Consider the following 27,495-nt stretch of genomic DNA (forward strand, 5'->3'; position numbering starts at 1 on the left):
TCGCCTTATTTCGAGCAAGTTATGGGAGGATCAGGACAGGTCAGCTAATCTTCCTGAGCTCTGCACCAGCATCTCAGGCGGCTGACTGGCTCTATTGCAGAGTGCCTCCTGTGCTAGGGGCTGCAGAGAAGTCTCCACCTTCCTCCTCTCCCTTCCTCACCCAATCAAAGCGCAGGAAGGGTATAGAGAGCACGTAGAAGTGGAGGATGATCTTTCTCGTGGATTCTTTGAATGTGGCTTTAAGAAAACCTACTCTCTTTAGCATCCCCTTGTGTCCCTAGGCAGATTATTAGGACATTTCCCACGTGGTAACTGTATATATTTCAAACAGGCGTGCAAGGGGGCGTGGAGATCTGCAATCCCATTGGCAATAGGAAGCATACTCTAAGACAATTTTCCACATGTAATACATGCCATGTGGTTTATGTGATTGAGTGCCCTTGCAGATAATTGTACATAGCAAAAGCCTCCAGAAACTTCAAGAAGTGCTTTGTAGAACACAAATGCAATATTCAGAACACATGCACTGGAGGATCCCTTTACAGAAAACCTTTTAGAACACAACCACAAACCCACAGATTTTACCTTCTGGGCAATAGAACAAGTGAAAAATCAGAATCACAAATAGTTGCTGAGAAAGGAATACAGCAGATGTTGAGACTACAACACCCAAAGGGTTAATTGAAGGACTGCATTGTGCCTCCCTTTTAAAACAATTAGATGCTCCTGATGTTTCTCTAATGAGTTAATTATTTAATCAGATCATGTGAAGGCAGCACATTGGAAACAGCTGCTTGCTCCTCAGGAGAGTATTTTAGGAAGCTGTGTTTGGAGGATAAATACAGCTCTTTCTATGGGTGCAGGCTATAGTTTCCAGACAGATGTTAGAAAGGTATGTAACTAAAATATATTTTGTTAATTTCTACTATTTTCTCATTCCTGGTTTTCCTCTTCTGCTCTTTTCTCTTTAAAGAGTTTGTTGTTCTAGTTAACAGACCTTAAATGACGGTTGGTTGTGTCAGTATTGTATATGATTAATTTTGGATAACCTTTTAGGTTATGGTACATATAGATTTATGTTTGAAAAAAATGTTTTTTATGAGTTTCATGTTGAATAACTGCTTCACATACAGGAATTGTTATTTCTATAGGCAAAAGCACTGACTGTTCTTTTGGTAGTCTTTTAAGCAATATGTTACACTGTTTATTTATAGGGTTGAGTTGTTGTGTGGGGCTTGGTTTATGTATATATAGTACCGTTCATGTACTCTATATGTGGTCCTGTTTCTACTTGCACAACCCAACCCTGGCATACTAAATCTACTTCTATATAAGTAAATTCAATGGGAATAATAGGGCTATTGGTGAAGCTGGTTCAGAGGAATGGGAAGTGTCATGAAGAGGGTTTTTTTAATCTGTTGTACTTATATGCTGCCCTACTTCAAAACATCCTAAACTAAAAGCCTGATAAAACAGGAGTTTGCAACAGTCATTTAAAAGCAACCAGTGGGTGGGGGTGTGTGAGATCCTGATTTCATTTGGAAGTGTGTTCTAGAGCCTGGTATTTGGTCACTGCCAAGTGAGCCAATGGCAACTGGATCTCTCTCATGATCCTAGTATGTGGCAGGGTACATGGGGGGGCTTGCTAATGGGCTACTTGATGAGACTGGCTGCTGCATGCCTTCATTGTCCCAGGTTTGAGGCACCTGTTCCTTTTGTCCACAGTAACACTCTCCCCCCCCCCCCAAAAAAAAGGTTAAATGTAGTTTGCAGGGCAAGAACTCTGACCACTGGAATTCATTGCATGCCATATTTAGTAGAGCTTTTTAACAAAATAGGCAAGTACACAACAGTCAAACTTACTTTATTTAAAATATTTGTACCCCATCTTTAATGAAAATCTTCCAAGACATTTTACAAAAATACAAGTGCAACAGTTGTGGTACCACACTTTCTTTGGTCATTCGCTTACCAGTAGAACATACTCTTCATTGCAAGAAGAATTCTCAAGGGAAGTGGTGATACTCCCAAACCATGCAAAATACACAGCAGCATGAGAATTCAAAAGTGCCCCTTATCACAATGAGAGGGTTGTGCATTTAAGAACTTCAAGGGAGGGTAGGAGCTGGGAGGATATTTACAATTGGTCACACCTTTATTGGTCAATAGAGAAGTACAAAAACTTTTTTTAAAAAAACTTGCAATCAAAATATTACACTGTTACAGTATCTGCATCAGCAAAGTTACTGGTGCCAGGCATATTGACAATCAGCAGGTCAAAATATTTTACAAGTTTACTGCCCTCCCATCAGAAAGCCCCATCCTAAGCCACTCTGGAAAAGGTCTCCTGGGTAGCCCCTGCCTGGCCACATCCAGTCTGAGCAGGTCCTGAAACTACCAGGACTGGAATGGAGGATGCTCTGTTGGATTGGGGGAAGGGTGCTGAGGCACCCAGTGGTGTGGCTGGTGGGCACTGCAAGACCACCCAGAGGAATGTGAGGTGGCACAAAGCTGGTTGCTGCTAGGTGGAGCCGCCTGCCTGCTCTCCCCCTAGGAATGAGGCATCTGGCCTTTTTGTTCTGGCACCAGACCTAAATTCGGTGAGCAAAGGGAAAGCATTGCAAGCAGAGAAGTTCACTAGAGCTCACTGTTTCTCATATTTTCCCACAAGCCAAGAATTTCACCAGAAATGTGGTGGTGTGGAGAAAGCCAGAGAGTTTAGGCTAAATACAGCCTGCTTCTTGGTCTGCCCCAGATCCAAGTCAGCGGCTAGAAGTTATTGCTGAGAGAGACATGGAAAGCCACTTTGAGCCAGGTATGGCTCAAACAGTACCACAGCAGGGGCCCTTTCTTGGGGTCTGAAGACATACATTTCAGCCAGTAGTTCAACAGGTTAATTCCAAGGTGCACTGCAGTTTCAAAGCATTAAAAAACCTGGGGGATTTGCAACAGTTACATGCTGTGTGTGTGTGTGTGTGTGTGTGTTTAATGTGAATAGGAACACCTCACACCTCAAATGGTTTATTCTTAAAATAAGGCAGCCTCTGGATAAACAGGGTTAGAGTCGAGATTGTTATGCCAGCGTAAAGGTTCCTAGAGAAGCAAAGTCAACCCTAGCTGCAAACCCCATCTCGAGATCAAGACCCAAAACAGACACAGGCAGAACCACTCGACCTGCCACCATCTAATAGCAGAGTCTGAGGCAGGGCACTGGAAATCCCCACCTTGGCAAAGTTAAGCAGACTTCAAAAGCTGATTCACACTCGCCAGACTGGGCTTATTTCTATCTTGCTGGTCTCTCCCACCTTGCAGACATTAGTCCATCTAGGAAGGGCTAGAATACGGGCACTGCCGGCAAGCGGTAGTGAAGATCACATAAGAATCCATAGAGCTGGGATGGGGAGTAAGCCCCCAGGAGGTTCCAGGTAAGGGACCAAGAAGTTTTCTGCCGATTCCAAAGTGTTCTGCAGCCTCTCACTGACGTCCCAGGCAGCATTTCGGGGGTGGGGCCACCATTCAGTGAGTAATGGAGGGGTGGGGGTGGGGAGGGCTCTATACCCTTCTTTGAGGACCGGGGACCCTTCTTTGAGGACCAGTTCAAATCCCCTTTCAGCCATAAAACTAGCTGGGTGACTCTGGGCCAGTCACTTCTCTCTCAGCCTCACCTACTTCACAGGCTTGTTGGGAGGAGAAAATCAAGTATGTAGTACACCGCTCTGGGCTCCTTGGAGGAAGAGCGGGATATAAAATGTAAAAATAAAAACAAATAAATCAGCTTGTTCCAGGGAAGGGCGAGAAATCCAGTTTACAGGTTTGAGGCTTAATCAATCTAATTTTTTTTTTTTTATGATGGGAAGCTCATGTTGATATTTTAAAGATACTAGCCATAGCCAACCTAATAAAGGCGCGTGCACAGCAGACCCCACATTTGGTCCCGCTTGGCGTGGTGAATTGCAGCAAGACACTTTCTTTCCCTGCCTAGGACTACCAACTGCTCTCTGATGTGTGTGGTTTATTGGAGGGCGGGGCGCGTTCTCCTGTTGCCCCGGAAAGCCCTCTCAGCAGCACCTTTGCCAACATGGTCAGGAGCTTCAGCTATGCTGGCTGGCTTGGTGCCTTTGGGCTTCTAGGGTAAAAACGAGCGATCTGCCTCTGGGGGGAAGCCTGTAGTTGTGTCTCAAAAGAAAGGCAAACAAGGAGGTCTAATGTCCAAAGCAGGGGGGCCGGGCTCGGGGGGGAGATGACGTCTCCAGCTTCCTGCAAAACACACCTGCCGATATCCACTCTTGTCACTCCTGAGCAGTCCTGTGGCAATTGAGTGCAGCGGGGTTCTAGTAGTGGTCCATGGCTCTTCGGCTGTTGCCAACCTGGCCCACCTCCACTTTTGGGACTTCTAGGCTGGCAATGGGGCTGCTCCTGGGCACAGGATCCCAACTAGCAGTTACTGAATCTACACTCCGCCAACGGGTTCGGACTCGTCACTCTTGTCCTCCAAGGCCATTGCGGCGGGTCTGGAAGGCGAAAAGAAAGGCAAGCAGGCTTGATCTAGGACCATCCTCCTTAAGACTGGCAGGCTTTTGGCGGTTTCAGTAATATACCCGAGAGTCTTGTGTCATAAGTGGTATGATGTTTTTATCTGGAACTGTGTTGTCTGTTCTGCTCTGTTTCCTTGTGGCGCTGGTTGTGGACTGTAATAACCCTTGAACTTGATCTAGGGTGACCATGATCCAAGTGAACTCGCTCTCGAATCGTATGTGTTGTTCACCCGGAGTAACTGCAACTCGCTAGTGAGCGCAGCACTCCGTTGTGCCCAGGCCCGCCCCTTCTCCGCAGTGGCTCAAGAAGAGGCTCGAAAAAGAGCTCCTTAAGCAGACTTAGAGGCCGGTTTTCAGCAGGAGCGGGGAGGGGGAGGAGGGAGCGGAAATGAGACGCTTCCTTGGCCCAGAACTCCCGGACCGGAGCTTAGTACCGTCCTCCAGGATGCCGGTCAGTTCCAAGAGCCTCTGACGCTCCAGGTAGCTGAGGTAGCAAATGCGATTCTCGCGGAAAGCCTCTCCCAGGTTCTGAATCTGTTCAGTGGTGTAGACTGTCCTCTTTCGGCACTGTGATGTCGTCTTGGGGGACATCGGCTCCCTTAGTAGCGGGGTGGGGGTGGGCATGAGGAGACCTGTGGAGAGGAGGGTGAGGAAGGGGCCTCGCAGCTAGCGGTCAAGGAGAAGAAGTGGAGGAGGAAAGGGTGCAGGTCGCTCCAAATTGAGCATCCTCTCCCTCAGCCATGGCGGGCTAGGTGGTGGGACCCAGATGGTCCCACGGCCTTGCTCCCATGGTTGCAAGGGGGCAGAAGTGGGGCTGGCTGGGAAAGAGCCCAGGGGGGTAGCGGCTTGAGAGTGTTAAGGAAGGCCCTAGAGAACAGGGATCCTGGCTTGCAGCTTCCAAGGCTGGCTAGGACTCGGACCTTGCAGCTCCTTAAACGGATCTCGAGGCCGCTTTCCAGCAGGAGCAGTTTTCAAAGCCGCTTGATGAGGGAGATGGAGAGGAGGAGGTGAAATGAGACCCTTCTCTCGCCCAGAGCCCCTCGACCCCCCCAACCTGAATGCCCTCCTTGGGGGACTGCCTAAGCGGACCTCCCACCTTTAGAGGCTGCAGGCCCATGGGCGTGGAAGGGGGAGAGGCAGGGCTTAGCTGCGAAGGCTGCGCGTTTCAGGGGTTTCCTCGGCAAGGAGGACACGTGTAGTTGCCCAGCTGGCCCTCTTGCTCCTCCGCCAGGGTGGGGGGGGGGTGTCGGAGAGAGTCTCAGCCGCTCTGTGTGGCTGGGGTAGCGGTTTTGCCTGAACGCCTCCTCCAGAACGGCCCTCTGCTTTGACGTATAAACCGTCCGCATGCGTTGGTCGGAGGGTTTCTTCGGGGGCGCCGAGTCCACCACGGGCAACAGGGTGGTGGACAGGGATGGACCTGCGGAGAGGACGAGAGAGCTTCAGCAAGACCTCTGGAGATGCAGGGCGAGGAGGAGAGCCCGAAGGGTGATGTTGGTGGTCCCCAGGTGCTCATCTTGCTCCGCCGCCGCCACGCTGGGCTGGCCGGAGGGACCAGGTACTGCCAGGAATGTTGCAGCAAGGGAGATCATGGGCATGAGGTCGGAGGGGCTGGCGCCAGGGAGCCCCTGCTGCAGCTGCTCCTCCTGGCCGAGACCGTTCTTTCATCAAGCGCCTCCCTCCCCCCCCTTCTGCCCTACCTGGATATGGTCTTCGGGGATACCCGTAATCTCCGAGAGCCTCAGCCGCTCTGTGTGGCTAGGGTAGCGGTTTTGCCTGAACGCCTCCTCCAGAACGGCCCTCTGCTTCGACGTATAAACCGTCCGCATGCGTCGGTTGGAGGGTTTCTTCGGGGGCGCCGAGTCCACCACGGGCAACAGGGTGGTGGGCACGGGCGGACCTGTGGAGAATACGAGAGGACAAGAGAGCTTCAGCACGACCTCTGGAGATGCAGGGTGAGGAGGAGAGACTCAAAGGCCAAGCACTTACTTGCAGCAGAGAAGGAAGGGGTGATGTTGGTGGTCCCCAGGTGCTCCACTTGCTCCTCCGCCGCCACGGTGGGCTGGCCGGAGGGACCAGGTACTGCCATGAAGGTTGCATGGAGCTCATCTTGGGGGCCGGTGGGGCTCATAGCGAAGATGACGCTCTCTTAAATACCCAGGGCCAAAGCCGTTTAGGGCTTTATATTTATATAACTAGCACTTTGTATTTTGCCTGGAAACCTATTGGCAGCCAGTGTAACTCCATCAACAAAGGAGTAATGTGGTCTCTCCGAGATGACCCAGAGACCCACCTGGCTGCCGCATTCTGAACCAACTGTAGTTTCCGGACTACGTACAAAGGCAGCCCCACGTAGAGCGCATTACAGAAGTCCAGTCTGGAGGTTACCAACAAATGTACCACTGTTTTGAGGTCATTTATCTCAAGAAACGGGCGCAGCTGGCGTATCAGCCAGAGCTGATAGAAAGCACCCCTGGCCACCGCCTCAACCTGAGAAACCAAGGAGAGATGTTGATCCAGAAGTACTCCCAGACTGCGACCCTGTTCCTTTTGGGGAAGTGTGACCCCGTCTAGAACAGGCAGATCATCATTGTCTCTAGAGTTCCGACCCCGCACAATAAGTACCTCCGTCTTATCTGGATTCAGCTTCAGTTTATTCTCCCTCATCCAGCCCATTACTGCTTCCAGGCAGGCATTTAGGGAGGATATGCCAACTCCTGAAGAAGTTGACATGGAGAAGTAGATCTGGGTGTCATCAGCATACTGGTAACACCCAGCTCCAAATCCCCTGATGATCTCTCCCAGCGGTTTCATGTAGATGTTAAAAGGCATTGGAGAGAATATGGAGCCTTGAGGGACACCATACTTAACCTCATATTTTGAAGAGCAACAATCTCCAATCGACACCATCTGGAATCTGTCCGAGAGGTAGGAGCGGAACCACTGTAAAACAGTGCCTCCCACCCCCAACCCCCTCAGACGTTCCAGAAGGATACTATGGTCGATAGTATCGAAAGCTACTGAGTGGTCCAGAAGGACCAACAAAATCACACTTCCTCTGTCAATTGCCAATTGGAGATCATCCATCATGCCGACCAAGGCAGTCTCCACCCCATAGCCCGCCCGAAAACCAGTTTGAGATGGGTCTAGATAATCAGTTTCCTCCAAGACCACCTGGAGCTGAGAGGCCACCACCCTCTCAATTACCTTGCCCAGCCATGGGAGGTTTGAAACTGGCCTATAATTGCTCAACTCTGAGGGATCTAACGCAGGCTTCTTTAGAAGAGGTCTAATAACTGCTTCCTTAAGACAAAGAGGCATCCTGCCCTCCCTCAGAGAAGCATTTATGATTTCTACCAGGCCGCTTATGACAGCCTCCCTGCTAGATAGAACAAGCCATGTTGGACAAAGATCAAGAGGACAAGTGGTAGGCCTCACTGCTCCAAGCAGCTTGTCCACATCATCAGGAGTCGCAAACTGAAATTGATCCAGTCAAATTGTATAAGAGGAGTTGTCGGACACCTCCAGTTCAGACATCAAATTAATTGTGGAGTCTCCATCTAGGTCGGCCCGAATCCGAGAGATTTTTTCTGCGAAAAATTCATTAAACACACCACAGCGGGTAACTGATGCCTCCAAATTCTGGTTCAAGGGAGAGGGAGCAGATACTAGTCCCCTCACAACCCTGAACAACTCCGCCGGATGTGAACTCGCAGAGGCAATACGGGCAGAAAAGAACCGCTTCTTTCCCGCACGTATCGCCTGAGCATAGATCTTTAAATGTGCTCCATGTCGTAATCTGTCGGACTCGAGTCCGAGAGTTTTTCTTCACTTGCGCTCCAGTCGCCTACCTTGCCGCTTCAGCCCCCGTAGATTTTCCATACACCAAGGGGCCAATTTTGAAGCAGGTCGGAGGGGACGCTTAGGAGCAATCGTGTCTACTGCCCTGGTGAGCAAGTTGTTCCAGTTCTCAACCAGGGCATCAACAGGATCACCAGCAGCCAACATTAAATCCCTCCAAGGCGTCTTGGAATCCTACCGGATCCAGTAACCTCTTCGGGCAGACCATTCTAATAGGCCCCTCGCCCCTGCGGAGGTGGGAAGTGGTTGTAAGTCCAACCTTAACCAGATGGTGGTCCGTCCATGACAACGGGGAGGAGTCCCCACCCACGGCACACCACCCTGATCAGAATAAAAGCGTGTGACCTGCAATATGCATCAATCAGAGACCGCTTGGCATAGGCCCATAGTCGTCATGGCCGCTATGAACTCCTGAGCTGCCCCGGACAAACTGGTCCCAAAATGAACATTGAAGTCCCTCAGCACCAAAAGTCTGGGAGACTCCAACGCAAGTTCCACGACCAAGTCCGTGGGGCAACCCCCTTTGGTGGCGGGCCTGCCACCACTGGCAGCCTTCCTATATAGGCTGAGCAGTAAGCTTAGCAGGTGGAACCAGGAAAAACTGCCCAGTCACCCTTACAGCCCCAGTCCTGCAAAGCCTCTCCGCAAGCAGTCCTGGGGGGAGGAAGATGGCAACCAGGGAGGGCAGAAGAGAAGAGGCAGGCACCCCAGTCTCACACCCTGGGGGAGATGGAATCCTCTTCTCCAGCAAGCTTCTTTTATTGGGGGGGGGGGCGGGAGGCACTCTCCTGTTGCCCTGGAATGCCCTCTCAGCAGCACCTTTGCCAACATGGTCAGGAGCTTCAGCTATGCTGGCTGGCTTGGTGCCTTTGGGCTTCTAGGGTAGAAACGAGTGATCCGCCTCTGGGGTTGTTGTGTCCAGCAACTCCAATGAGAAGACCAACACGCTGGGTAAATCTTCAATGATTTATTTTCCGCTCTCTCTGTTCGAGACTCCACGCACACGGCTAGCTCTCAGCCCGCTCCAAATATATACTCTCTGGAACCAGCAGCCAACCAGTACAAAAGGGCGGGCTCGATCACAATTGGCCTGTTGTTAAAATTATATAATAAAATAACATTTAATACAGCTGTAAGCAATTCTGACGCCGAAACCGTTAGTACCGTAATTATCCTTCTAAAATGGTCCCACAACATTTACTAGCTTGGACATAACAGGGGGGAAGCCTGTAGTTGTGTCTCAAAAGAAAGGCAAACAAAGAGGTCTAATGTCCAAAGCACGGGGGCCGGGCTCGGGGGGAGAAGACGCCTCCAGCTTCCTGCAAAACACACCTGCCGATATCCACTCTTGTCACTCCTGAGCAGTCCTGTGGCAATTGAGTGCAGCGGGGTTCTAGAAGTGGTCCATGGCTCTTTGGCTGTTGCCAGCGTGGCCCACCTCCACTTTTGGGACTTCTAGCCTGGCGGTGGGGCTGCTCCTGGGCACAGGATCCCAACTAGCAGTTACTGAATCTACACCCCACCAACGGGTTCGGACTCGTCGCTCTTGTCCTCCAAGGCCATTGCAACGGGTCTGGAAGGCGAAAAGAAAGGCAAGCAGGCTTGATCTAGGACCATCCTCCTTAAGATTGGCAGGCTCTTGGCGGTTTCAGTAATATACCCGAGAGTCTTGTGTGATATAAGTGGTATGATGTTTTTATCTGGAACTGTGTTGTCTGTTCTGCTCTGTTTCCTTGTGGCGCTGGTTGTGGACTGTAATAACCCTTGAACTTGATCTAGGGCCACCATGATCCAAGTGAACTCGCTCTCGAATCGTATGTGTTGTTCACCCGGAGTAACTGCAACTCGCTAGTGAGCGCAGCACTCCGTTGTGCCCAGGCCCGCCCCTTCTCCGCAGTGGCTCAAGAAGAGGCTTGAAAAAGAGCTCCTTAAGCGGACTTAGAGGCCGGTTTTCAGCAGGAGTGGGGAGGGAGAGGAGGGAGGGGAAATGAGACGCTTCCTTGGCCCAGAACCCCCGGACCGGACCTGAGTACCGTCCTCCGGGATGCCGGTCAGTTCCAAGAGAGCCTCTCCCAGGCTCTGAATCTGTTCAGTGGTGTAGACTGTCCTCTTTCGGCACTGTGATGTCGTCTTGGGGGACATCGGCTCCCTTAGTAGCGGGGTGGGGGTGGGCATGAGGAGACCTGTGGAGAGGAGGGTGAGGAAGGGGCCTCGCAGCTAGCGGTCAAGGAGGAGAAGTGGAGGAGGAAAGGGTGCAGGTCGCTCTAAATTGAGCATCCTCTCCCTCAGCCATGGCGGGCTAGGTGGTGGGACCCAGATGGTCCCACGGCCTTGCTCCCATGGTTGCAAGGGGGCAGAAGTGGGGCTGGCTGGGAAAGAGCCCAGGGGGGTAGCGGCTTGAGAGTGTTAAGGAAGGCCCCAGAGAACAGGGATCCTGGCTTGCAGCTTCCAAGGCTGGCTAGGACTTGGACCTTGCAGCTCCTTAAACGGATCTCGAGGCTGCTTTCCAGCAGGAGCAGTTTTCAGAGCCGCTTGATGAGGGAGATGGAGAGGAGGAGGTGAAATGAGACCCTTCTCTCGCCCAGAGCCCCTCGCCCCCCCAACCTGAGCGGACCTCCCACCTTTAGAGGCGGCGGGCCCATGGGCGTGGAAGGGGGAGAGGCAGGTCTTAGCTGCGAAGGCTGCGCACTTCAGGGGTTTCCTCGACAAGCAGGACATGTGTAGTTGCCAAGGTGGCCCTCTTGCTCCTCTGCCATGGGGGGGGGGGCTGGTCGGAGGGACCGGGCACTGCCATGATGGTTGCATGGAGCTCATCTGGGGGGCCGGCTGCGGGGTGGGGATGGACAAGAGCTCCGAGGGGCCGGCCCAGGGAGCCACTATTGCAGCTGCTCTTCTGGCCGAGCCCGTTCTTTCGGCAAGCGCCTACTCGCCCCTTGCCCTACCTGGACACGGTCTTCAGGGATGCCGGTGATCTCCGAGAGTCTCAGCCGCTCTGTGTGGCTGGGGTAGCGGTTTTGCCTGAACGCCTCCTCCAGAATGGCCCTCTGCTTTGACGTATAAACCGTCCACATCCGTCGGTTGGAGGGTTTTTGGGGGGGCGCCAACTCCACCACGGGCAACAGGGTGGTGGATAGGGGTGGACCTGCGGAGAGGACGAGAAAGGGCTAAACAACTTCGGCAGGGCCGCTGGCGGTACAGAGGAGGAGGAGAGCCCGAAGGGCAAGGCATTTAGCTGTGGCGGAGGAGACATGGGTGATGATGGTGGTCCCCAGGTGCTCATCTCGCTCCGCTGCCGCGACGGCGGGCTGGCCGGAGGGACCAGGTACTGCCATGAAGGTTGCAGCAGGGGAGATCATGGGCAAGAGGACGGAGAGGCCGGTGCCAGGGGCGAGCAACACTTCCGCTTCCCTCTGTAAACGGAACTCGATGCCCGGCGCGGTATGCAGGTGGTCCTCCACGCGATCACCAGCCCTCTCGTGTCTTCTTGGTGCAGGGGTAGCAGTTGAAAGCCCTCAAGGAGGTGAGGGTGGCGGAAGTCGGCCACCTTCGTCCTCGCCCCAAACACCTCATACGCTCTCTGACCCTTAAGGCTCACGTCCAATTCTGCCAAGCCTGGTTGTTGGACAATGCCGACGATTTTGAGGGGGGAAGTGCAAGGCGTCTTCCACCCACTGATCTCTGATGTATTCCCTCAAGAGGGGCAGGCGACCAGGCGCCTTCGGGGTGTACCGGAAGCAAACGCTCCGTCTAGCGGCTGCTTTCCCTTCTGCCCCCTCTTACGCCTCCTCTTTCCCATCCAAGCCTCCTCTTTCCCATCCACGTGTTCCCGTTGTCGCGTCATCCGACCTGTTCTCCTGCTCCCCTCTTGCTCGCTCCCTGTGTCCATGTCGCTACCTGTTGCTCTATCCGAACTCTCAGCGGTCTCGTCGTCGGTGCTGCCGCTGCTGCTGCCCCTGTGGCTCCCGCTCCTACCCGTGGGGGGGAAGTCGTAGCGGTCCAGCCACTCCACAGCTCCTTGTAAGTCACGAACTTCTTCTGCCGTGGCCAGTCTCCCTCCGCCTTGGTAAATGCCGGTTAGCGCTGCATAATTGCTCGCTCGCTGCTGTGCTCTCTGCAGCTGCTGCAGCTGCTCCTCCTGGCCGAGACAGCATTCCAAGACCCGGTCCAGTTGCTCTGGGCTCGGGTCCCACCAGACATCCATCCTTCTTCTGGAGTAGCGTCTTCTGGGCTGAGTAAGGATGACTGAGAAACGGTCGTCCTTCTCCTTGCTAACACAGAGGGGGGGTCTCTGGCATTCTCCCAAGCTTAGCAGCCCCTTGTCTTGGCCCCCTTTCTAGGTAGCCGGCCAGTGGGCAGGCCGAGTTAGCCCCACCAGGGGAAGTGGAGAGGCACGCTGACCTGCAAAGAGCGCTCTTGGGGTTTCCTCGCAAGTAGCTACATATGCGGCGCCCCAAAAGGTCTATGGTGGCTTAAGCTTTCAGGGGCCAGATTTGCATCTGATGCGCGCTTGCAACCCCTTAACTTAAGCCACCAGAAGTCGGATGTCTTTATAGATGTCTTTGACGAGTGTTCATACCGACTCATATCTCGCGGAAAGCCTGCCCCCCGATTTCCCTCTGCTCGGCCGTGTAGATTATCCTCATTCAGCGCTGCGAGGTCTTTTGAGGGAACTCGGCTCCATCTATAGTGGGGCCGGGGGCAGGAGGGGAGCTGCGGAGAGGAGGGCGAGGAAGGGGCCTCGCAGCTGGCGGTCAAGGAGGAGAAGCGGAGGAGGAAGGGGTGCTGGTTGCTCCGAAATGAACATCCTCTCCCTCAGCCATGGCGGGCTAGGCGGTGGGGGACCCAGATGGTCCAACGGCCTTGCTCCCAGGGTTGCAAGGGGGCAGAAGTGGGGCTGGCTGGGAAAGAGCCCGGAGGAGTAGCTCCAGAGAGCCTCTGACGCTCCTCCTCGCAGCTGGGGTAGCGATTCTCCGGGAAGCCTGCTCCAGGGTTGCCCTCTGCTTGGCGGTGCAGACCCTCCTCATTCGGCGCTGCGAGGTCTTGTTGAGGGGCATCGGCTCTGAGGAAGGAAAGAGCTCAGAGGAGCCGCGCTAGGGAGCCTCTGCAGCTGCTCCTCCCCAAGACAGCGGTCCGAGGTCTGTTCCCCTTTCTCAGAGCTTGGGTCCCACCGGCCGGCGACCTCCGCTCCACCATCTCCTGCGGCAGAGTCTTCTGGGGCTGGGCCAAGAATACTAAGAAGTAGCCGCTGTCCTTCTTTGCTGATGGAGAGCGGGGGTTCTCTGCCGGGTTCCGCCTAAGCGGACCTCCCACCTTTAGAGGCTGCGGGCCCATGGGCGGGGAAGGGGGAGAGGCAGGGCTCACCTGCGAAGGCTGCGCGCTTCAGGGGTTTCCTCAGCAAGAAGGACACGTGTAGTTGCCTAGCTGGCCATCTTGCTCCTCCATGGGGTGCTGGTCGGAGGGACCGGGCACTGCCATGATGGTTGCATGGAGCTCATCTGGGGGGCCGGCTGCGGGGTGGGGATGGACAAGAGCTCCGAGGGGCCGGCGCTAGGGAGCCACTGTTGCAGCTGCTCCTCCTGGCCGAGACCGTTCTTTCGCCAAGCTCCTCCCCCCCAATTCTGCCCTACCTGGATACGGTCTTCAGGGATGCCTGTAATCTCCGAGATCCTCAGCCGCTCTGTGGGGCTGGGGTAGCGGTTTCGCCTGAACACCTCCTCCAGAATGGCCCTCTGCTTCGAAGTATAAACCGTCCGCATGCGTTGGTCGGAGGGTTTCTTCGGGGGCGCCGAGTCTACCACGGGCAACAGGGCGGTGGGCACGGGCGGACCTGCTGAGAATACGAGAGGACAAGAGAGCTTCAGCAGGACCTCTGGAGATGCAGGGCGAGGAGGAGAGACTCAAAGGCCAAGCACTTACTTGCAGCAGAGAAGGAAGGGGTGATGTTGGTGGTCCCCAGGTGCTCATCTTGCTGCTCCGCCGCCGCCATGGTGGGCTGGCCGGAGGGACCTGGTACTGCCATGAAGGTTGCGTGGAGCTCATCTGAGTGGCCGGTGGGGCTCATAGCGAAGACGACGCTCTCTTAAATACCCACGGCCAAAGCCGTTTAGGGCTTTATAACTAGCACTTTGTATTTTGCCTGGAAACCTATTGGCAGCCAGTGTAACTCCATCAACAAAGGAGTAATGTGGTCTCTCTGAGATGACCCAGAGACCAACCTGGCTGCCGCATTCTGAACCAGCTGAAGTTTCCGGACTACGTACAAAGGCAGCCCCACGTAGAGCGCATTACAGAAGTCCAGTCTGGAGGTTACCAACAAATGTACCACTGTTTTGAGGTCATTGATCTCGAGAAACGGGCACAGCTGGCGTATCAGCCAGAGCTGATAGAAAGCACCCCTGGCCGCCTCAACGTGAGAAACCAAGGAGAGATGTTGATCCAGAAGCACTCCCAGACTGCGAACCTGTTCCTTTTGGGGAAGTGTGACCCCGTCTAGAACAGGCAGATCATCATCGTCTCTAGAGTTCTGACCCCGTACAATAAGTACCTCTGTCTTATCTGGATTCAGCTTCAGTTTATTCTCCCTCATCCAGCCCATTACTGCTTCCAGGCAGGCATTTAGGGAGGATATGCCAACTCCTGAAGAAGTTGACATGGAGAAGTAGATCTGGGTGTCATCAGCATACTGGTAACACCCAGCTCCAAATCCCCTGATGATCTCTCCCAGTGGTTTCATGTAGATGTTAAAAAGCATTGGAGAGAGTATGGAGCCTTGAGGGACACCATACTTAACCTCATATTTTGAAGAGCAACAATCTCCAATCGACACCATCTGGAATCTGTCCGAGAGGTAGGAGCGGAACCACTGTAAAACAGTGCATCCCACCCCCAACCCCCTCAGATGTTCCAGAAGGATACTATGGTCGATAGTATCGAAAGCTACCGAGTGGTCCAGAAGGACCAACAAAATCACACTTCCTCTGTCAATTGCCAATTGGAGATCATCCATCAGGCCGACCAAGGCAGTCTCCACCCCATAGCCCGCCCGAAAACCAGTTTGAGATGGGTCTAGATAATCAGTTTCCTCCAAGACCGCCTGGAGCTGAGAGGCCACCACCCTCTCAATTACCTTGCCCAGCCATGGGAGGTTGGAAACTGGCCTATAATTGCTCATCTCTGAGGGATCTAACGCAGGCTTCTTTAGAAGAGGTCTAATAATTGCCTCCTTAAGACAAGGAGGAATCCTGCCCTCCCTCAGAGAAGCATTTATGATTTCTACCAGGCCGCTTACGACAGCCTCCCTGCTAGATAGAACAAGCCATGTTGGACAAGGATCAAGAGGACAAGTGGTAGGCCTCACTGCTCCAAGCAGCTTGTCCACATCATCAGGAGTCACAAACTGAAATTGATCCAGTCAAATTGTATAAGAGGAGATCTTTTTTTGATCAATTCTGAAATTGATCCAGTCAAATTGTATAAGATGTCGGACACCTCCAGTTCAGACATCAAATTAATTGTGGAGTCTCCATCTAGGTCGGCCTGAATCCGAGAGATTTTTTCTGCAAAAAATTCATTAAACACACCACAGTGGGTAACTGATGCCTCCAAATTCTGGTTCAAGGGAGAGGGAGCAGATACTAGTCCCCTCACAACCCTGAACAACTCCGCCGGACGTGAACTCGCAGAGGAAATACGAGCAGAAAAGAACCACTTCTTTGTCGCACGTATTGCCTGAGCATAGATCTTTAAATGTGCTCCATGTCGTAATCTGTTGGACTCGAGTCCGAGAGTTTTTCTCCACTTGCGCTCCAGTCGCCTACCTTGCCGCTTCAGCCCCCGTAGATTTTCCATACACCAAGGGGCCAATTTTGAAGCAGGTCGGAGGGAACGCTTAGGAGCAATCGTGTCTACTGCCCTGGTGAGCAAGTTGTTCCAGTTCTCAACCAGGGCATCAACAGGATCACCAGCAGAGCCAACATTAAATCCCTCCAAGGCGTCTTGGAATCCTACCGGATCCAGTAATCTCTTCGGGCAGACCATTCTAATAGGCCCCTCAACCCTGCGGAGGTGGGAAGTGGTTGTAAGTCCAACCTTAACCAGATGGTGGTCCGTCCATGACAACGGGGAGGAGTCCCCACCCATGGCACACCACCCTGATCAGAATAAAAGACCAAATCAAGCGTGTGACCTGCAATATGCATCAATCAGAGACCGCTTGGCATAGGCCCATAGTCGTCATGGCCGCTATGAACTCCTGAGCTGCCCCGGACAAACTGGTCCCAAAATGAACATTGAAGTCCCTCAGCACCAAAAGTCTGGGAGACTCCAACGCAAGTTCCACGACCAAGTCCGTGGGGCAACCCCCTTTGGTGGCGCCCCCGCCACCACAGGTAGTCTTCCTATATAGGCTGAGCAGCAAGCTCAGCAGGTGGAACCAGGAAAAACTGCCCAGTCACCCTTACAGCCCCAGTCCTGCAAAGCCTCTCCGCAAGCAGTCCTGGGAGGAGGCAGATGGCAACCAGGGAGGGCAGAAGAGAAGAGGCAAGCACCCCAGTCTCACACCCTGGGGGAGATGGAATCCTCTTCTCCTCTTCTCCAGCAAGCTTCTTTTATTGGGGGGGGCGGGAGGCGCTCTCCTGTTGCCTTGGAAAGCCCTCTCAGCAGCACCTTTGCCAACATGGTCAGGAGCTTCAGCTATGCTGGCTGGCTTGGTGCCTTTGGGCTTCTAGGGTAGAAACGAGTGATCCGCCTCTGGGGTTGTTGTGTCCAGCAACTCCAATGAGAAGACCAACACGCTGGGTAAATCTTCAATGATTTATTTTCCGCTCTCTCTGTTCGAGACTCCACGCACACGGCTAGCTCTCAGCCCGCTCCAAATATATACTCTCTGGAACCAGCAGCCAACCAGTACAAAAGGGCGGGCTCGATCACAATTGGCCCGTCGTTAAAATTATATAATAAAATAACATTTAATACAGCTGTAAGCAATTCTGACGCCGAAACCGTTAGTACCGTAATTATCCTTCTAAAATGGTCTCACAACATTTACTAGCTTGGACATAACAGGGGGGAAGCCTGTAGTTGTGTCTCAAAAGAAAGGCAAACAAGGAGGTCTAATGTCCAAAGCACGGGGGCCGGGCTTTGGGGGAGAAGACGCCTCCAGCTTCCTGCAAAACACACCTGCCGATATCCACTCTTGTCACTCCTGAGCAGTCCTGTGGCAATTGAGTGCAGCGGGGTTCTAGTAGTGGTCCATGGCTCTTTGGCTGTTGCCAGCGTGGCCCACCTCCACTTTTGGGACTTCTAGGCTGGCAATGGGGCTGCTCCTGGGCACAGGATCCCAACTAGCAGTTACTGAATCTACACCCCGCCAACGGGTTCGGACTCGTCGCTCTTGTCCTCCAAGGCCATTGCGGCGGGTCTGGAAGGCGAAAAGAAAGGCAAGCAGGCTTGATCTAGGACCATCCTCAAGACTGGCAGGCTTTTGGCGGTTTCAGTAATATACCCGAGAGTCTTGTGTGATATAAGTGGTATGATGTTTTTATCTGGAACTGTGTTGTCTGTTCTGCTCTGTTTCCTTGTGGCGCTGGTTGTGGACTGTAATAACCCTTGAACTTGATCTAGGGCGACCATGATCCAAGTGAACTCGCTCTCGAATCGTATGTGTTGTTCACCCGGAGTAACTGCAACTCGCTAGTGAGCGCAGCACTCCGTTGTGCCCAGGCCCGCCCCTTCTCCGCAGTGGCTCAAGAAGAGGCTCGAAAAAGAGCTCCCTAAGCGGACTTAGAGGCCGGTTTTCAGCAGGAGCGGGGAGGGAGAGGAGGGAGGGGAAATGAGACGCTTCCTTGGCCCAGAACCCCCGGACTGGACCTGAGTACCGTCCTCTGAGGTAGCAAATGTGATTCTCGCGGAAAGCCTCTCCCAGGCTCTGAATCTGTTCAGTGGTGTAGACTGTCCTCTTTCGGCGCTGTGATGTCGTCTTGGGGGACATCGGCTCCCTTAGTAGCGGGGTGGGGGTGGGCATGAGGAGACCTGTGGAGAGGAGGGTGAGGAAGGGGCCTCGCAGCTAGCGGTCAAGGAGAAGAAGTGGAGGAGGAAAGAGTGCGGATCGCTCCTTTAGAGGCAGCGGGCCCATGGGCGGGGAAGGGGGAGAGGCAGGTCTTACCTGCGAAGGCTGCCCGCTTCAGGGGTTTCCTCAGCAAGAAGGACAGGTGTAGTTGCCCAGCTGGCCCTCTTGCTCCTCCGCCACGGGGTTGGCTGGTCGGAGGGACCGGGCACTGCCATGATGGTTGCATGGAGCTCATCTGGGGGGCCGGCTGCGGGGTGGGGATGGACAAGAGCTCCGAGGGGCCGGCGCCAGGGAGCCACTGCTGCAGCTGCTCCTCCTGGCCGAGACCGTTCTTACACCAAGCGCCTCCCCCCCCACTTCTGCCCTACCTGGATATGGTCTTCGGGAGCCTCAGCCGCTCTGTGTGGCTGGGGTAGCGGTTTCGCCTGAACGCCTCCTCCAGAACGGCCCTCTGCTTCGAAGTATAAACCGTCCGCATGCGTCGGTCGGAGGATTTCTTCGGGGGCGCCGAGTCTACCACCGCAACAGGGTGGTGGGCAGGGATGGACCTGCGGAGAGGACGAGAGAGCTTCAGCAGGACCTCTGGAGATGCAGGGTGAGGAGGAGAGCCCGAAGGGCAAGGCATTTACCTGCAGCGGAGGAGACATGGGTGATGTTGGTGGTCCCCAGGTGCTCATCTTGCTCCTCCACCGCCACGCCGGGCTGGCCGGAGGGACCAGGTACTGCCATGAAGGTTGTAGCCGTGGAGTTCATGGGCAAGAGGTCGGAGGGGCCAGCGCCAGGGAGCCCCTGCTGCAGCTGCTGCTCCTGGCCGAGACAGCATTCCAAGACCCGGTCCAGTTGCTCTGGGCTCAGGTCCCACCAGAGATCCATCCTTCTTCTGGAGTAGCGTCTTCTGGGCTGAGTAAGGATGACTGAGAAACGGTCGTCCTTCTCCTTGCTAACACAACGGGGGGTCCTGGCATTCTCCCAAGCTTAGCAGCCAGTTGTCTCGGCCCCCTTTCTAGGTAGTCGGCCAGTGGGCGGGCCGAGTTAGCCCCACGGTGGAGGTGGAGAGGTACACTGACCTGCAAAGAGCGCTCTTGGGGTTTCCTCGCAAGTAGCTACATATGCGGCGCCCCAAAAGGTCTATGGAGGCTTAAGCTTTCAGGGGCCAGGTTTGCATCTGATGCGCGCTTGCTAGCCCCTTAACTTTATGCCACCAGAAATCAGATGTTTTTCTATCTGTGTTTGGCGATTGTTCACACCGCCTCATATTCTCGCGGAAAGCCTTCGCCAGGATTGCCCTCTGCTCGGCAGTGTAGACCATCCTCTGAAAGGGACACAAAAGCCCATATTCATATACTATTATTACCAATATGGATATAGTTTGTATTACCAATACCCAACTATACTAGTTAGGTTACCAGTAGGAACATTGGAATCTTCCTTCTGAAGTCAGATTATTGGTCCATCTGCCCGTCAGATTTTTAATTGGTTGTTTTAGGGATCATCCCAGCTGTTATTGGCTGTGAAGGGGTTAATAAAATACTAGGAAGTGTTCGATTCTAACAGGCTGTTCTCAAGTGTCTGTCCAGCATTTGGCTGCGTTTGGAATCCAGTTAAGGGGTTGATCCATCCATTCCCTTCCGACTTTCCCATGGCTCCCTATCCTTCTGTCCTCCAGCAGATAAACAGGAGGCCAAGGTAACCATCTAGATGTATATGAATTCAGCAGCAGCAAATCTGCACCAGAAATGTTATGATGAAGGGGCCTAAGGGGGAAATGGAGGGTCAAGGTGAAAGTGTAAAAATGGTCCTCTGCTTCCAAGTATAAACCGTCCGCATGCGTCGGTCGGAGGGTTTCTTCGGGGGCACCGAGTCTACCACGGGCACCAGGGTGGTGGGCATGGGTGGATCTGCAGAGTATCTCTGGAGATGCAGGGTGAGGAGGAGAGACCGAAAGGCCAAGCACTTCCTTGCAGCGGAGAAGGAAGGGGTGATGTTGGTGGTCCCCAGGTGCTCATCTTGTTCCTCTGCCGCCACGGCGGGCTGGCCGGAGGGACCAGGTACTGCCATGAAGGTTGCAGCAGGGGAGATCATGGGCAAGAGGTCGGAGGGGCCAGCCCCAGGATAACAAACAAACAAAACCCGCACTAAACTATCTGCTTTGCATTTTATTGAATATATGCATTGAATAATCAGCCAGGTGGCGTATCATAAAGCGAGTGACTTCAACTTGATGCAGAATTTGAGGACCAATACTAAACATTCTGGTTTGAAACAGCCTGTTTGTGCTCAACTGACGGCCACTGGGGAGTGTGACTGTCATTGGGAAGGAAATGAGCAGACATTATCTGACATTTAATGGCTTGATCAGCCGGAACTGTGCTATATCCATCGGGATGCTTCTGTTTCTCCTGGATCAGCCTGTCTGATAGGAAGGGCGCTGCCAAATTCTGCTTTTGGATAACTCCGTCCATGTTCCCTGTGCCTGGGAGGTGATCTGGGCTTTAATTGCACCCTGACTTGCATCATAAAACCTATTTTGATCTCCCGGTGAATCGAATAGTGCACAATACCCTTACACACAAAAGTTCTTTGCTCCCAAAATCGGAGATGTCTCCTTGGCCAGAGGGGAAAAAAAGAAAAGTCTGAAGGATGGTAGCATGAAGAAGCTGAGCGCTGTGTCTTGCAAATAACTTCCCCGAAGAAGAGTTCTCCTCTCAACTCGTAGGGAATCGACTTTTCCATCAACTGCTATTGGACCGTCCCGTTTCCTTCCGGTTGGCATGGTCCTGTTCCTTCCTGTGTGCTTCTGCAGAGGAAAAAAGAAGCATAGAACTGATAAGTATGGACACACATAGACGTCTTTGTTTAAACTGTGGAAGTCTTTTTAATGCTTAATCAGTACCTCGACTGAAACGGAAGGATTCAGAGGAAAGGTGCAAGAATCTGGAAGGATACCATATTTACCAGAGGAGAAGATGACTCTGAATCTAAGATGACGCCTTTAACAAATACTGGTTACGTGGAAGTTATACGGTACTATTGATCAAAAAAGGACTCTGAATTAAACGTGACCTCCGACTCCGAATATCAAAGAGCTGGGGAAAATACGAGTCTTGGCCATAGCCTGAAGCTGGAAGGGTGCACTCTACCTCCCTGTGTTGATGATGGTGGCTTTAAAAATGTGTGGTGTTTCTGTGGCACAGTATGATGGACCTTTCCCCTGCTTGCTGCAAGAATAAAATATCTGATCCTGATGTTATGATGTGGAAATGGTTGAATTAAAGGATTGTGTCTGAGTTGTATTTCTCTCTCCCCCTCTCTCTCCAACATCCTAGCTTGCTGCTGATCAAGACCCCCTGCAGAACATCTCACAGATTTAAGAGGCGGAGCTGAAGAAGCCACTTGGGAGATGTTGAGTCAGTCAAATACTTCAAGGACAGGTAAGCCTTGTGCTGAAAATAAAAACTTGACCAGTTTTATTGCTCGATGACTCACAGCAATATTGCTGCAAATTAAGCTACCTGGCACTGTCTGAGAAGGCAAAATCCCTACTAGAATTACCTCCCCACCTCGCCCATTGGCAAGGGAGGAGGCTGCTGTCAAATGGGGACAGGTCTTTTAAAAAAAAATTTTTTTTTTACCTTATCTCAATTTAAAATGCTTAAAAAAAAAAAAAAAAAGGCCTGCCCCCATTTGAAAGCAGCCTCCTCCCTTGCCAGTTGGTAATTATAATTGCCAGATTATAAAATTTAAATGACCTAATGGTGCAGTGGGGAAGCAACTTACCTAGGGAGTAAGAGGTTGCTGGTTCAAATTCCCACTGGTATTTCCCCCCAGACTATGGGAAATGCCTATCTGGCAGCAGCTAATAATGGCATCTGATATTGCAGGGATGGCAATGAGAAACCCCTCAAAGAAAAGCACGTGGCTCTGTGGTCCCAGGAGTCTACACCAACTTGATTGCAGAACTTTATCTTTACCTTTATAATCTGCATGCAAATGGTGGTTGGGGACTTCAGTGTTCACTTTGGGACCAATTTGTCCAGGGCAGCTCAGGAGTTCATAGTGGCCATGACAACTATGGGCCTATCTCAAGTGGTCTCCAGACACAAATATATTGCTGGTCACACACTTGAGCTGGTTTTTCACTCTGAACAGGGAGGTGTTTCCTGGGTGGGGACTCATGTGATTTCCCCCTGTTATGGACAGACCACCATCTGGTTAAGGTTGGGCTCACAATAGCATCCTGCCTCCTCAGGGGGAGTGTGACTCTGTTGGTCCTTTTGAATCTCTCTATGGCTTTTGATACTATTGACCCTTGTATCTTTCTGGAACATCTGAGGGGATTGGGGGTGTGAGGGAGGCACTGCTTTGCAGTGGTTCTGCTCCTACCTCATGAACAGATTCCATGGAGACTGTTCTTCCAAATCTGAACTTTTATATGGTGTCCCTCAGGGTTCCATATTGTCTCCGATGTTTAACATCTACATAAAACTGCTGGGAGAGATCATCAGGAGACTTGGTGCAGGGTGTTATCAGTATGCTGCTCATGACACCCAAATCTGTTTCTCCATGTCAACATCATCAGGAGAAGACATAACCTCCCTAAATGCCTACCTGGAGGCAGTAATGGGCTGGATGAGGGATAACAAACTGAGGCTGAATCCAGATATGATAGAGGTACTTATTGTGCGGGGTAGAAACTTGGGAGACAATTTTGATCTGGTTCTGGATGGGGTCACACTCCCCTGGAAGGAACAGGTACGCAGTCTGGGGGTGCTTCTGGATCTGAAATTCTCCCTGTTGTCCTACGTTGAGGCAGTGACCAGAGGTGCTTTCCATCAGCTTTGGGTCCATTTCTTGCAATGAAGGATCTTGGAACAGTGGTACATATGCAGGTAACTTCCAGGCTGGACTACTGCAATGTGCTCTATATGGGACTGCCTTTGTGCATAGTCCAGAAACTGCAGTTGGTACAGAATGCAGCAGCCAGGTTGGTCTCTGGGTCATCTTGGAGAGACCATACTACTCCTGTGTTTAAAGAACTACATTGGCTGCCGATACATTTCCTGGCAAAATACCAAGGTGCTGGTTATTGCCTATAAAGCCCTAAATGTGCACACTTGCATGCTGGGTGCCCAGAGAGATCCTCATCCCCCCAGTTGGCACGCCTGCTATTCTTTTTTTGTTACACCTCAAAGAATTGAGTGAAATTGCATAGATTTTGTAAGAAAGCTGAATAAAATCAGTTCTTCTTCTTGCATCTACTAGGAGGTGATTTAAATTCTCATGAGTGCAAATAACTAAACATTTCACTAAACGGCACCGCAAATTTCACAGATGCTTCCACTCTGAGATAACGTAAAGTGTGCCACAACCACAGAGCCCTGTGGTGGTCTTTAGTAGTATACAGGAGGGGTTTACCATTGCCATCTCCTGTGCAGTATGAGATTATGCCTTTCAGCTTCTTCCTGTATCACTGCTGCCCGATATAGGTGTTTCCCATAGTCGGGGAAACATACCAGTGAGGATTTGAAGCAGCACCTCTGTCTTGCTGGTCAAGTCACTTCCCCACTGTGCCATTAGGTGGCTCACTATTATCAGGCACTAGTTCATAAGTACAACAAATCTCAAATTTACAGCTAAGGACACTCACTTGTCCGATGTTCCTTGGAGCACTTTTTAAAAATAATGACAAAAGGTTCCTTTCTTCTAGCTGTCAGAACAACACTATGATCCGTGTTGCACAGCCAGATAGGCAATGTGCATGCCTTGGCTGCAAACTCCACCAACAGAAACTGAGAAAGAAGGTGGTTGATGTCCAAGTGTACTAAATATACTTGTGGCAAAGCATCCATGTGAGCTTCACCAAATATTTAAAGGGGAAGAGAGAAGGCTGAAGAAACCACCATAGAATTACCAGCACTGCTATAGACTTATCACTACTCATGCACATGCAGTGTCTTGTTCAGCAGCTAATCTTTAGCTATAAAATGACTGTGTAAAATAAATGGAAAGTTATACATATCTTCATATGTCAAGTAAGCCTTATTTTTAATTACAACAAATTTAATTGCAGCTATGGCATATGCAAAGGAATGAGACTAGGTAGATAGCTGTTGTACACTTGTGGATACTGGAGAATCCTTGTAAATCAGTTAATTTATTTGGAACGTGTACCTTTTCATAACTTCTACAAGTAATCTACTGAAGGATTGGAAAGGATTGCTGAATTCCCAGAAATGGATAGGATCTTTTCTCCTCCATCAGGGGCTAATGTGTTCTCTAGTTAGGATATGTCCTACAGATAAGTGGTAATACCTCAGCTGATTTGCTGGCACAGCCTTAAACTAGGTAAGTGAGCAGTTTTACAGTGCAGTTGGAGAGTCAGTCCTATAAACTGCTTTTTTTTTTTAAAGCAATGTCTAGAAATGGTCACTTTTGTGAAAATGGCGATGGGTAGCCTATTGAGAGATTTAGTATAGTATAATACAAATACGATGAATATTTTCAACAAAAGTTCCCAAAATGGTTTACAAAGATATAAATAAAATGGCTCTCTGTCCCCAAAGGACTCTGTCTAAAAAAGAAACATCGGATCCACTGGAGGGATGCTGTGTTGGGGTTGGACAGGGCCAGTTGTTCGTTCTCCCCCCACCCCACTAAATAAAGAGAAGAATCGCCACTTTAAGAAGGTGCCTCTTTTCTTGGGTAACAGGGGTACTAAACAAGCATACTACTCAAGTGCTGAGTTGTTTTACTCAAATATTGAGTTATATTGTATAGTCTGAGTTGTGTGGTGTTTTTAGTGTAGTCTTTCAAAGATTCAGTGTTCCAGATAGCTGTAGCAATGTTTTGACTCCTAGCCTCATAAAATGAGGCCTTTGTATGTTAATGTAAAGACAATGTAAATTTTCAATTTACAATTTTGCATCGTTTTGAAAAAATGCTTCTGTGTCTGTGTTGCTTCAGAACCCAACTGCAGAATCTATATCTGGTGATGCTTGTTAAGAAATGCAGAAATCTTTTATTCTCATTAATTTCTTACAATCTTACAATTGCAGAATTTTACATTTTCAAATTGCAGAGTATTTGCAAGTTCAGAAGTAGGCCTGAATTAGCTTTCAAATGGATCTTTAAATTGTGGGATTGGAGAAGATTAATCCCTTTTGGTATATTCAATAGACTTTTAGTATATCTGGTATATTCTTTTAAAAATTTACTTGCCATCATAAGGATTAATGATATTTGGCCCCACAATGTGTGGAGAAGGGGAAAGGTGTTGGACAGCAGCTGGTGCACTTAAAGACTCTATTAGATGCCTGTTTATCCACCCAAAAAGAAGGGGGGGTATAGCTGGGGAAAGGCTGCGTGCTGGTTTTGTGTTTGTTTTTTTGAAGTACAACAAGTGTTTGAGCCTCCCCCACTTAGGTGCCTAGGCAGGTGTGTGTGTGTGTGTGTTACAATTCAAGCTTAGGATAGATGCCTGCCTAATGCCAAGCACCAGCGACAGAGGAGATGAGGTGCAGCCTATCTTTCCTAGGAGACTTTTATTTTATTTACATTTAGATCCCACTCTTCCTCCGAGGAGCTCAGCGTGGTGTACATGCTTATTTTTTATCCTCACAACGACCCTGTGAGGTAGGTTAGGCTGAGAGATACATAACTGGCCCAGAGTCACCTAGTGAGTTTTATGGATGAATGGGGATTCAAACTCGGGTCTTCCCAGTCCAACGCTCTAACCACTACGCTATGTTGGACATTACAGCCCCCTCCTCGATCACATGCAGTCCCACCCGCCAGCTGACAAGGAGAACCGCATTGCCTTGCCTCTAACTTTTGGTTCCCGTGAAGTGCCGAGAGATGGCGTTGCGCCCGGAGGCCAGCCGTTTGCCAGCTGCTGGTTCCTTTGCCCAGCGTAAGGCGGAGGAGCCACCTTGGGGCAGGGATAACATCACCGGCTCCTGCTCTCCAGGAACTGCTTCGCTGTTGCCTGTGACACCTGGATGCCAGATGCCGGATGCCATCTGACATCGCTGCCCTGCCGGAGGGACGGAGTGTTCGTGAATCGTCCCAAGTCTCGGAAGTTTCTCTTTGCCACTTCTTTTGGTTCCCGTGAAGTGCCGAGATACACACGCAGTCAGGCAAGTAAACTACCTCCTGGAGTAGGCATGGGCTATATGGACTATACGCTAAGTAGCCGCCACTCTCGAAGATGCCAAAGCCCCTTTTGCTCAAATCTGCCCCCCTCAAGAACCGCTTGCCTGACTGACTTCTCAATGCATCCCTGCAGCCGGAACTCCCTGCCACTTGAGTCCCCCCCCCACTATGGACAATGCATTATTTTTGTATTAGCTCACCACTCCCCCTGACTTTGTACTGCACTGCTTTACTTTGTGGCTACATTGGTCGGCCACTTGCTTTTCAATTGATTTGTATTACCATTTATTGCCTTTTATTTTAAAGCTTTTAAATTCTTAGTTAACTATATCTGCATGCCTTTTTAGTTACATTTCCTAGTTTAAAAATTAATTGCTTAGTTAGGTTTCTAGCTTATAAATCAGTACTCACCAGTTTCGCCTTGTGTTATAGAAGAACTCTCCCTCATGGAAGCATGGGAGAAGCCTAGCATTTTAACAGTTACCTTAAAAGTGGTGTTAGTTATTAAAATGTTTAGTAGTTAACTCAAATTTTCATTTAAACTAGAAGTTAGTAGATGGTTAGCATTTTTGTTAGTATGGTTAGTTAAAGGCTGAAATATTCTGTCTAGCACTGGCAAGAGAAATGTGCTACTTTGCTAACAACCCCCTCCCTACTAAACCTGATACTAAAATCTCCTGCCGCTACACCAGCATCACCCACACTGTCACACACACTCACACGTAGGTCTAGAATTCACAGGTACCTTCAATTCCTGCTAGAGTGTAATCAAATGCATCAAGAGATTGATAGTCATTGGCTTTTCCTGCTTGTTGGCAGAATTTCAAAGTGCACTCAAAAGGTCTGCAGAACTCCATCCCCGAAGGTGAAGTCCCCAGAGTGCTG

At 51.1% G+C, this 27,495-nt stretch overlaps 2 long non-coding RNA genes across 2 annotated transcripts in view; one reads left to right on the plus strand and one right to left on the minus strand.

Annotated features, from left to right (window-relative positions):
- The window catches only part of LOC128349928 (uncharacterized), a 29,333-nt gene extending 22,988 nt beyond the window's left edge, over positions 1–6,345 (minus strand). The window contains exon 1 of the long non-coding RNA XR_008319073.1: positions 6,233–6,345. This is a non-coding gene — a long non-coding RNA (uncharacterized LOC128349928). The remainder of the gene's footprint in view (positions 1–6,232) is intronic.
- Positions 758–26,601, plus strand: LOC128349924 (uncharacterized). The gene is made up of 3 exons (XR_008319067.1): positions 758–892; positions 21,786–21,890; positions 26,219–26,601. It is a non-coding gene; the product is annotated as an uncharacterized LOC128349924 (long non-coding RNA).
- Positions 26,602–27,495: the final 894 nt, after the last annotated feature.

The sequence above is a fragment of the Hemicordylus capensis genome, chromosome 1 (genome assembly GCF_027244095.1).
Source record: "Hemicordylus capensis ecotype Gifberg chromosome 1, rHemCap1.1.pri, whole genome shotgun sequence".
Classification (NCBI taxonomy): domain Eukaryota; kingdom Metazoa; phylum Chordata; class Lepidosauria; order Squamata; family Cordylidae; genus Hemicordylus; species Hemicordylus capensis.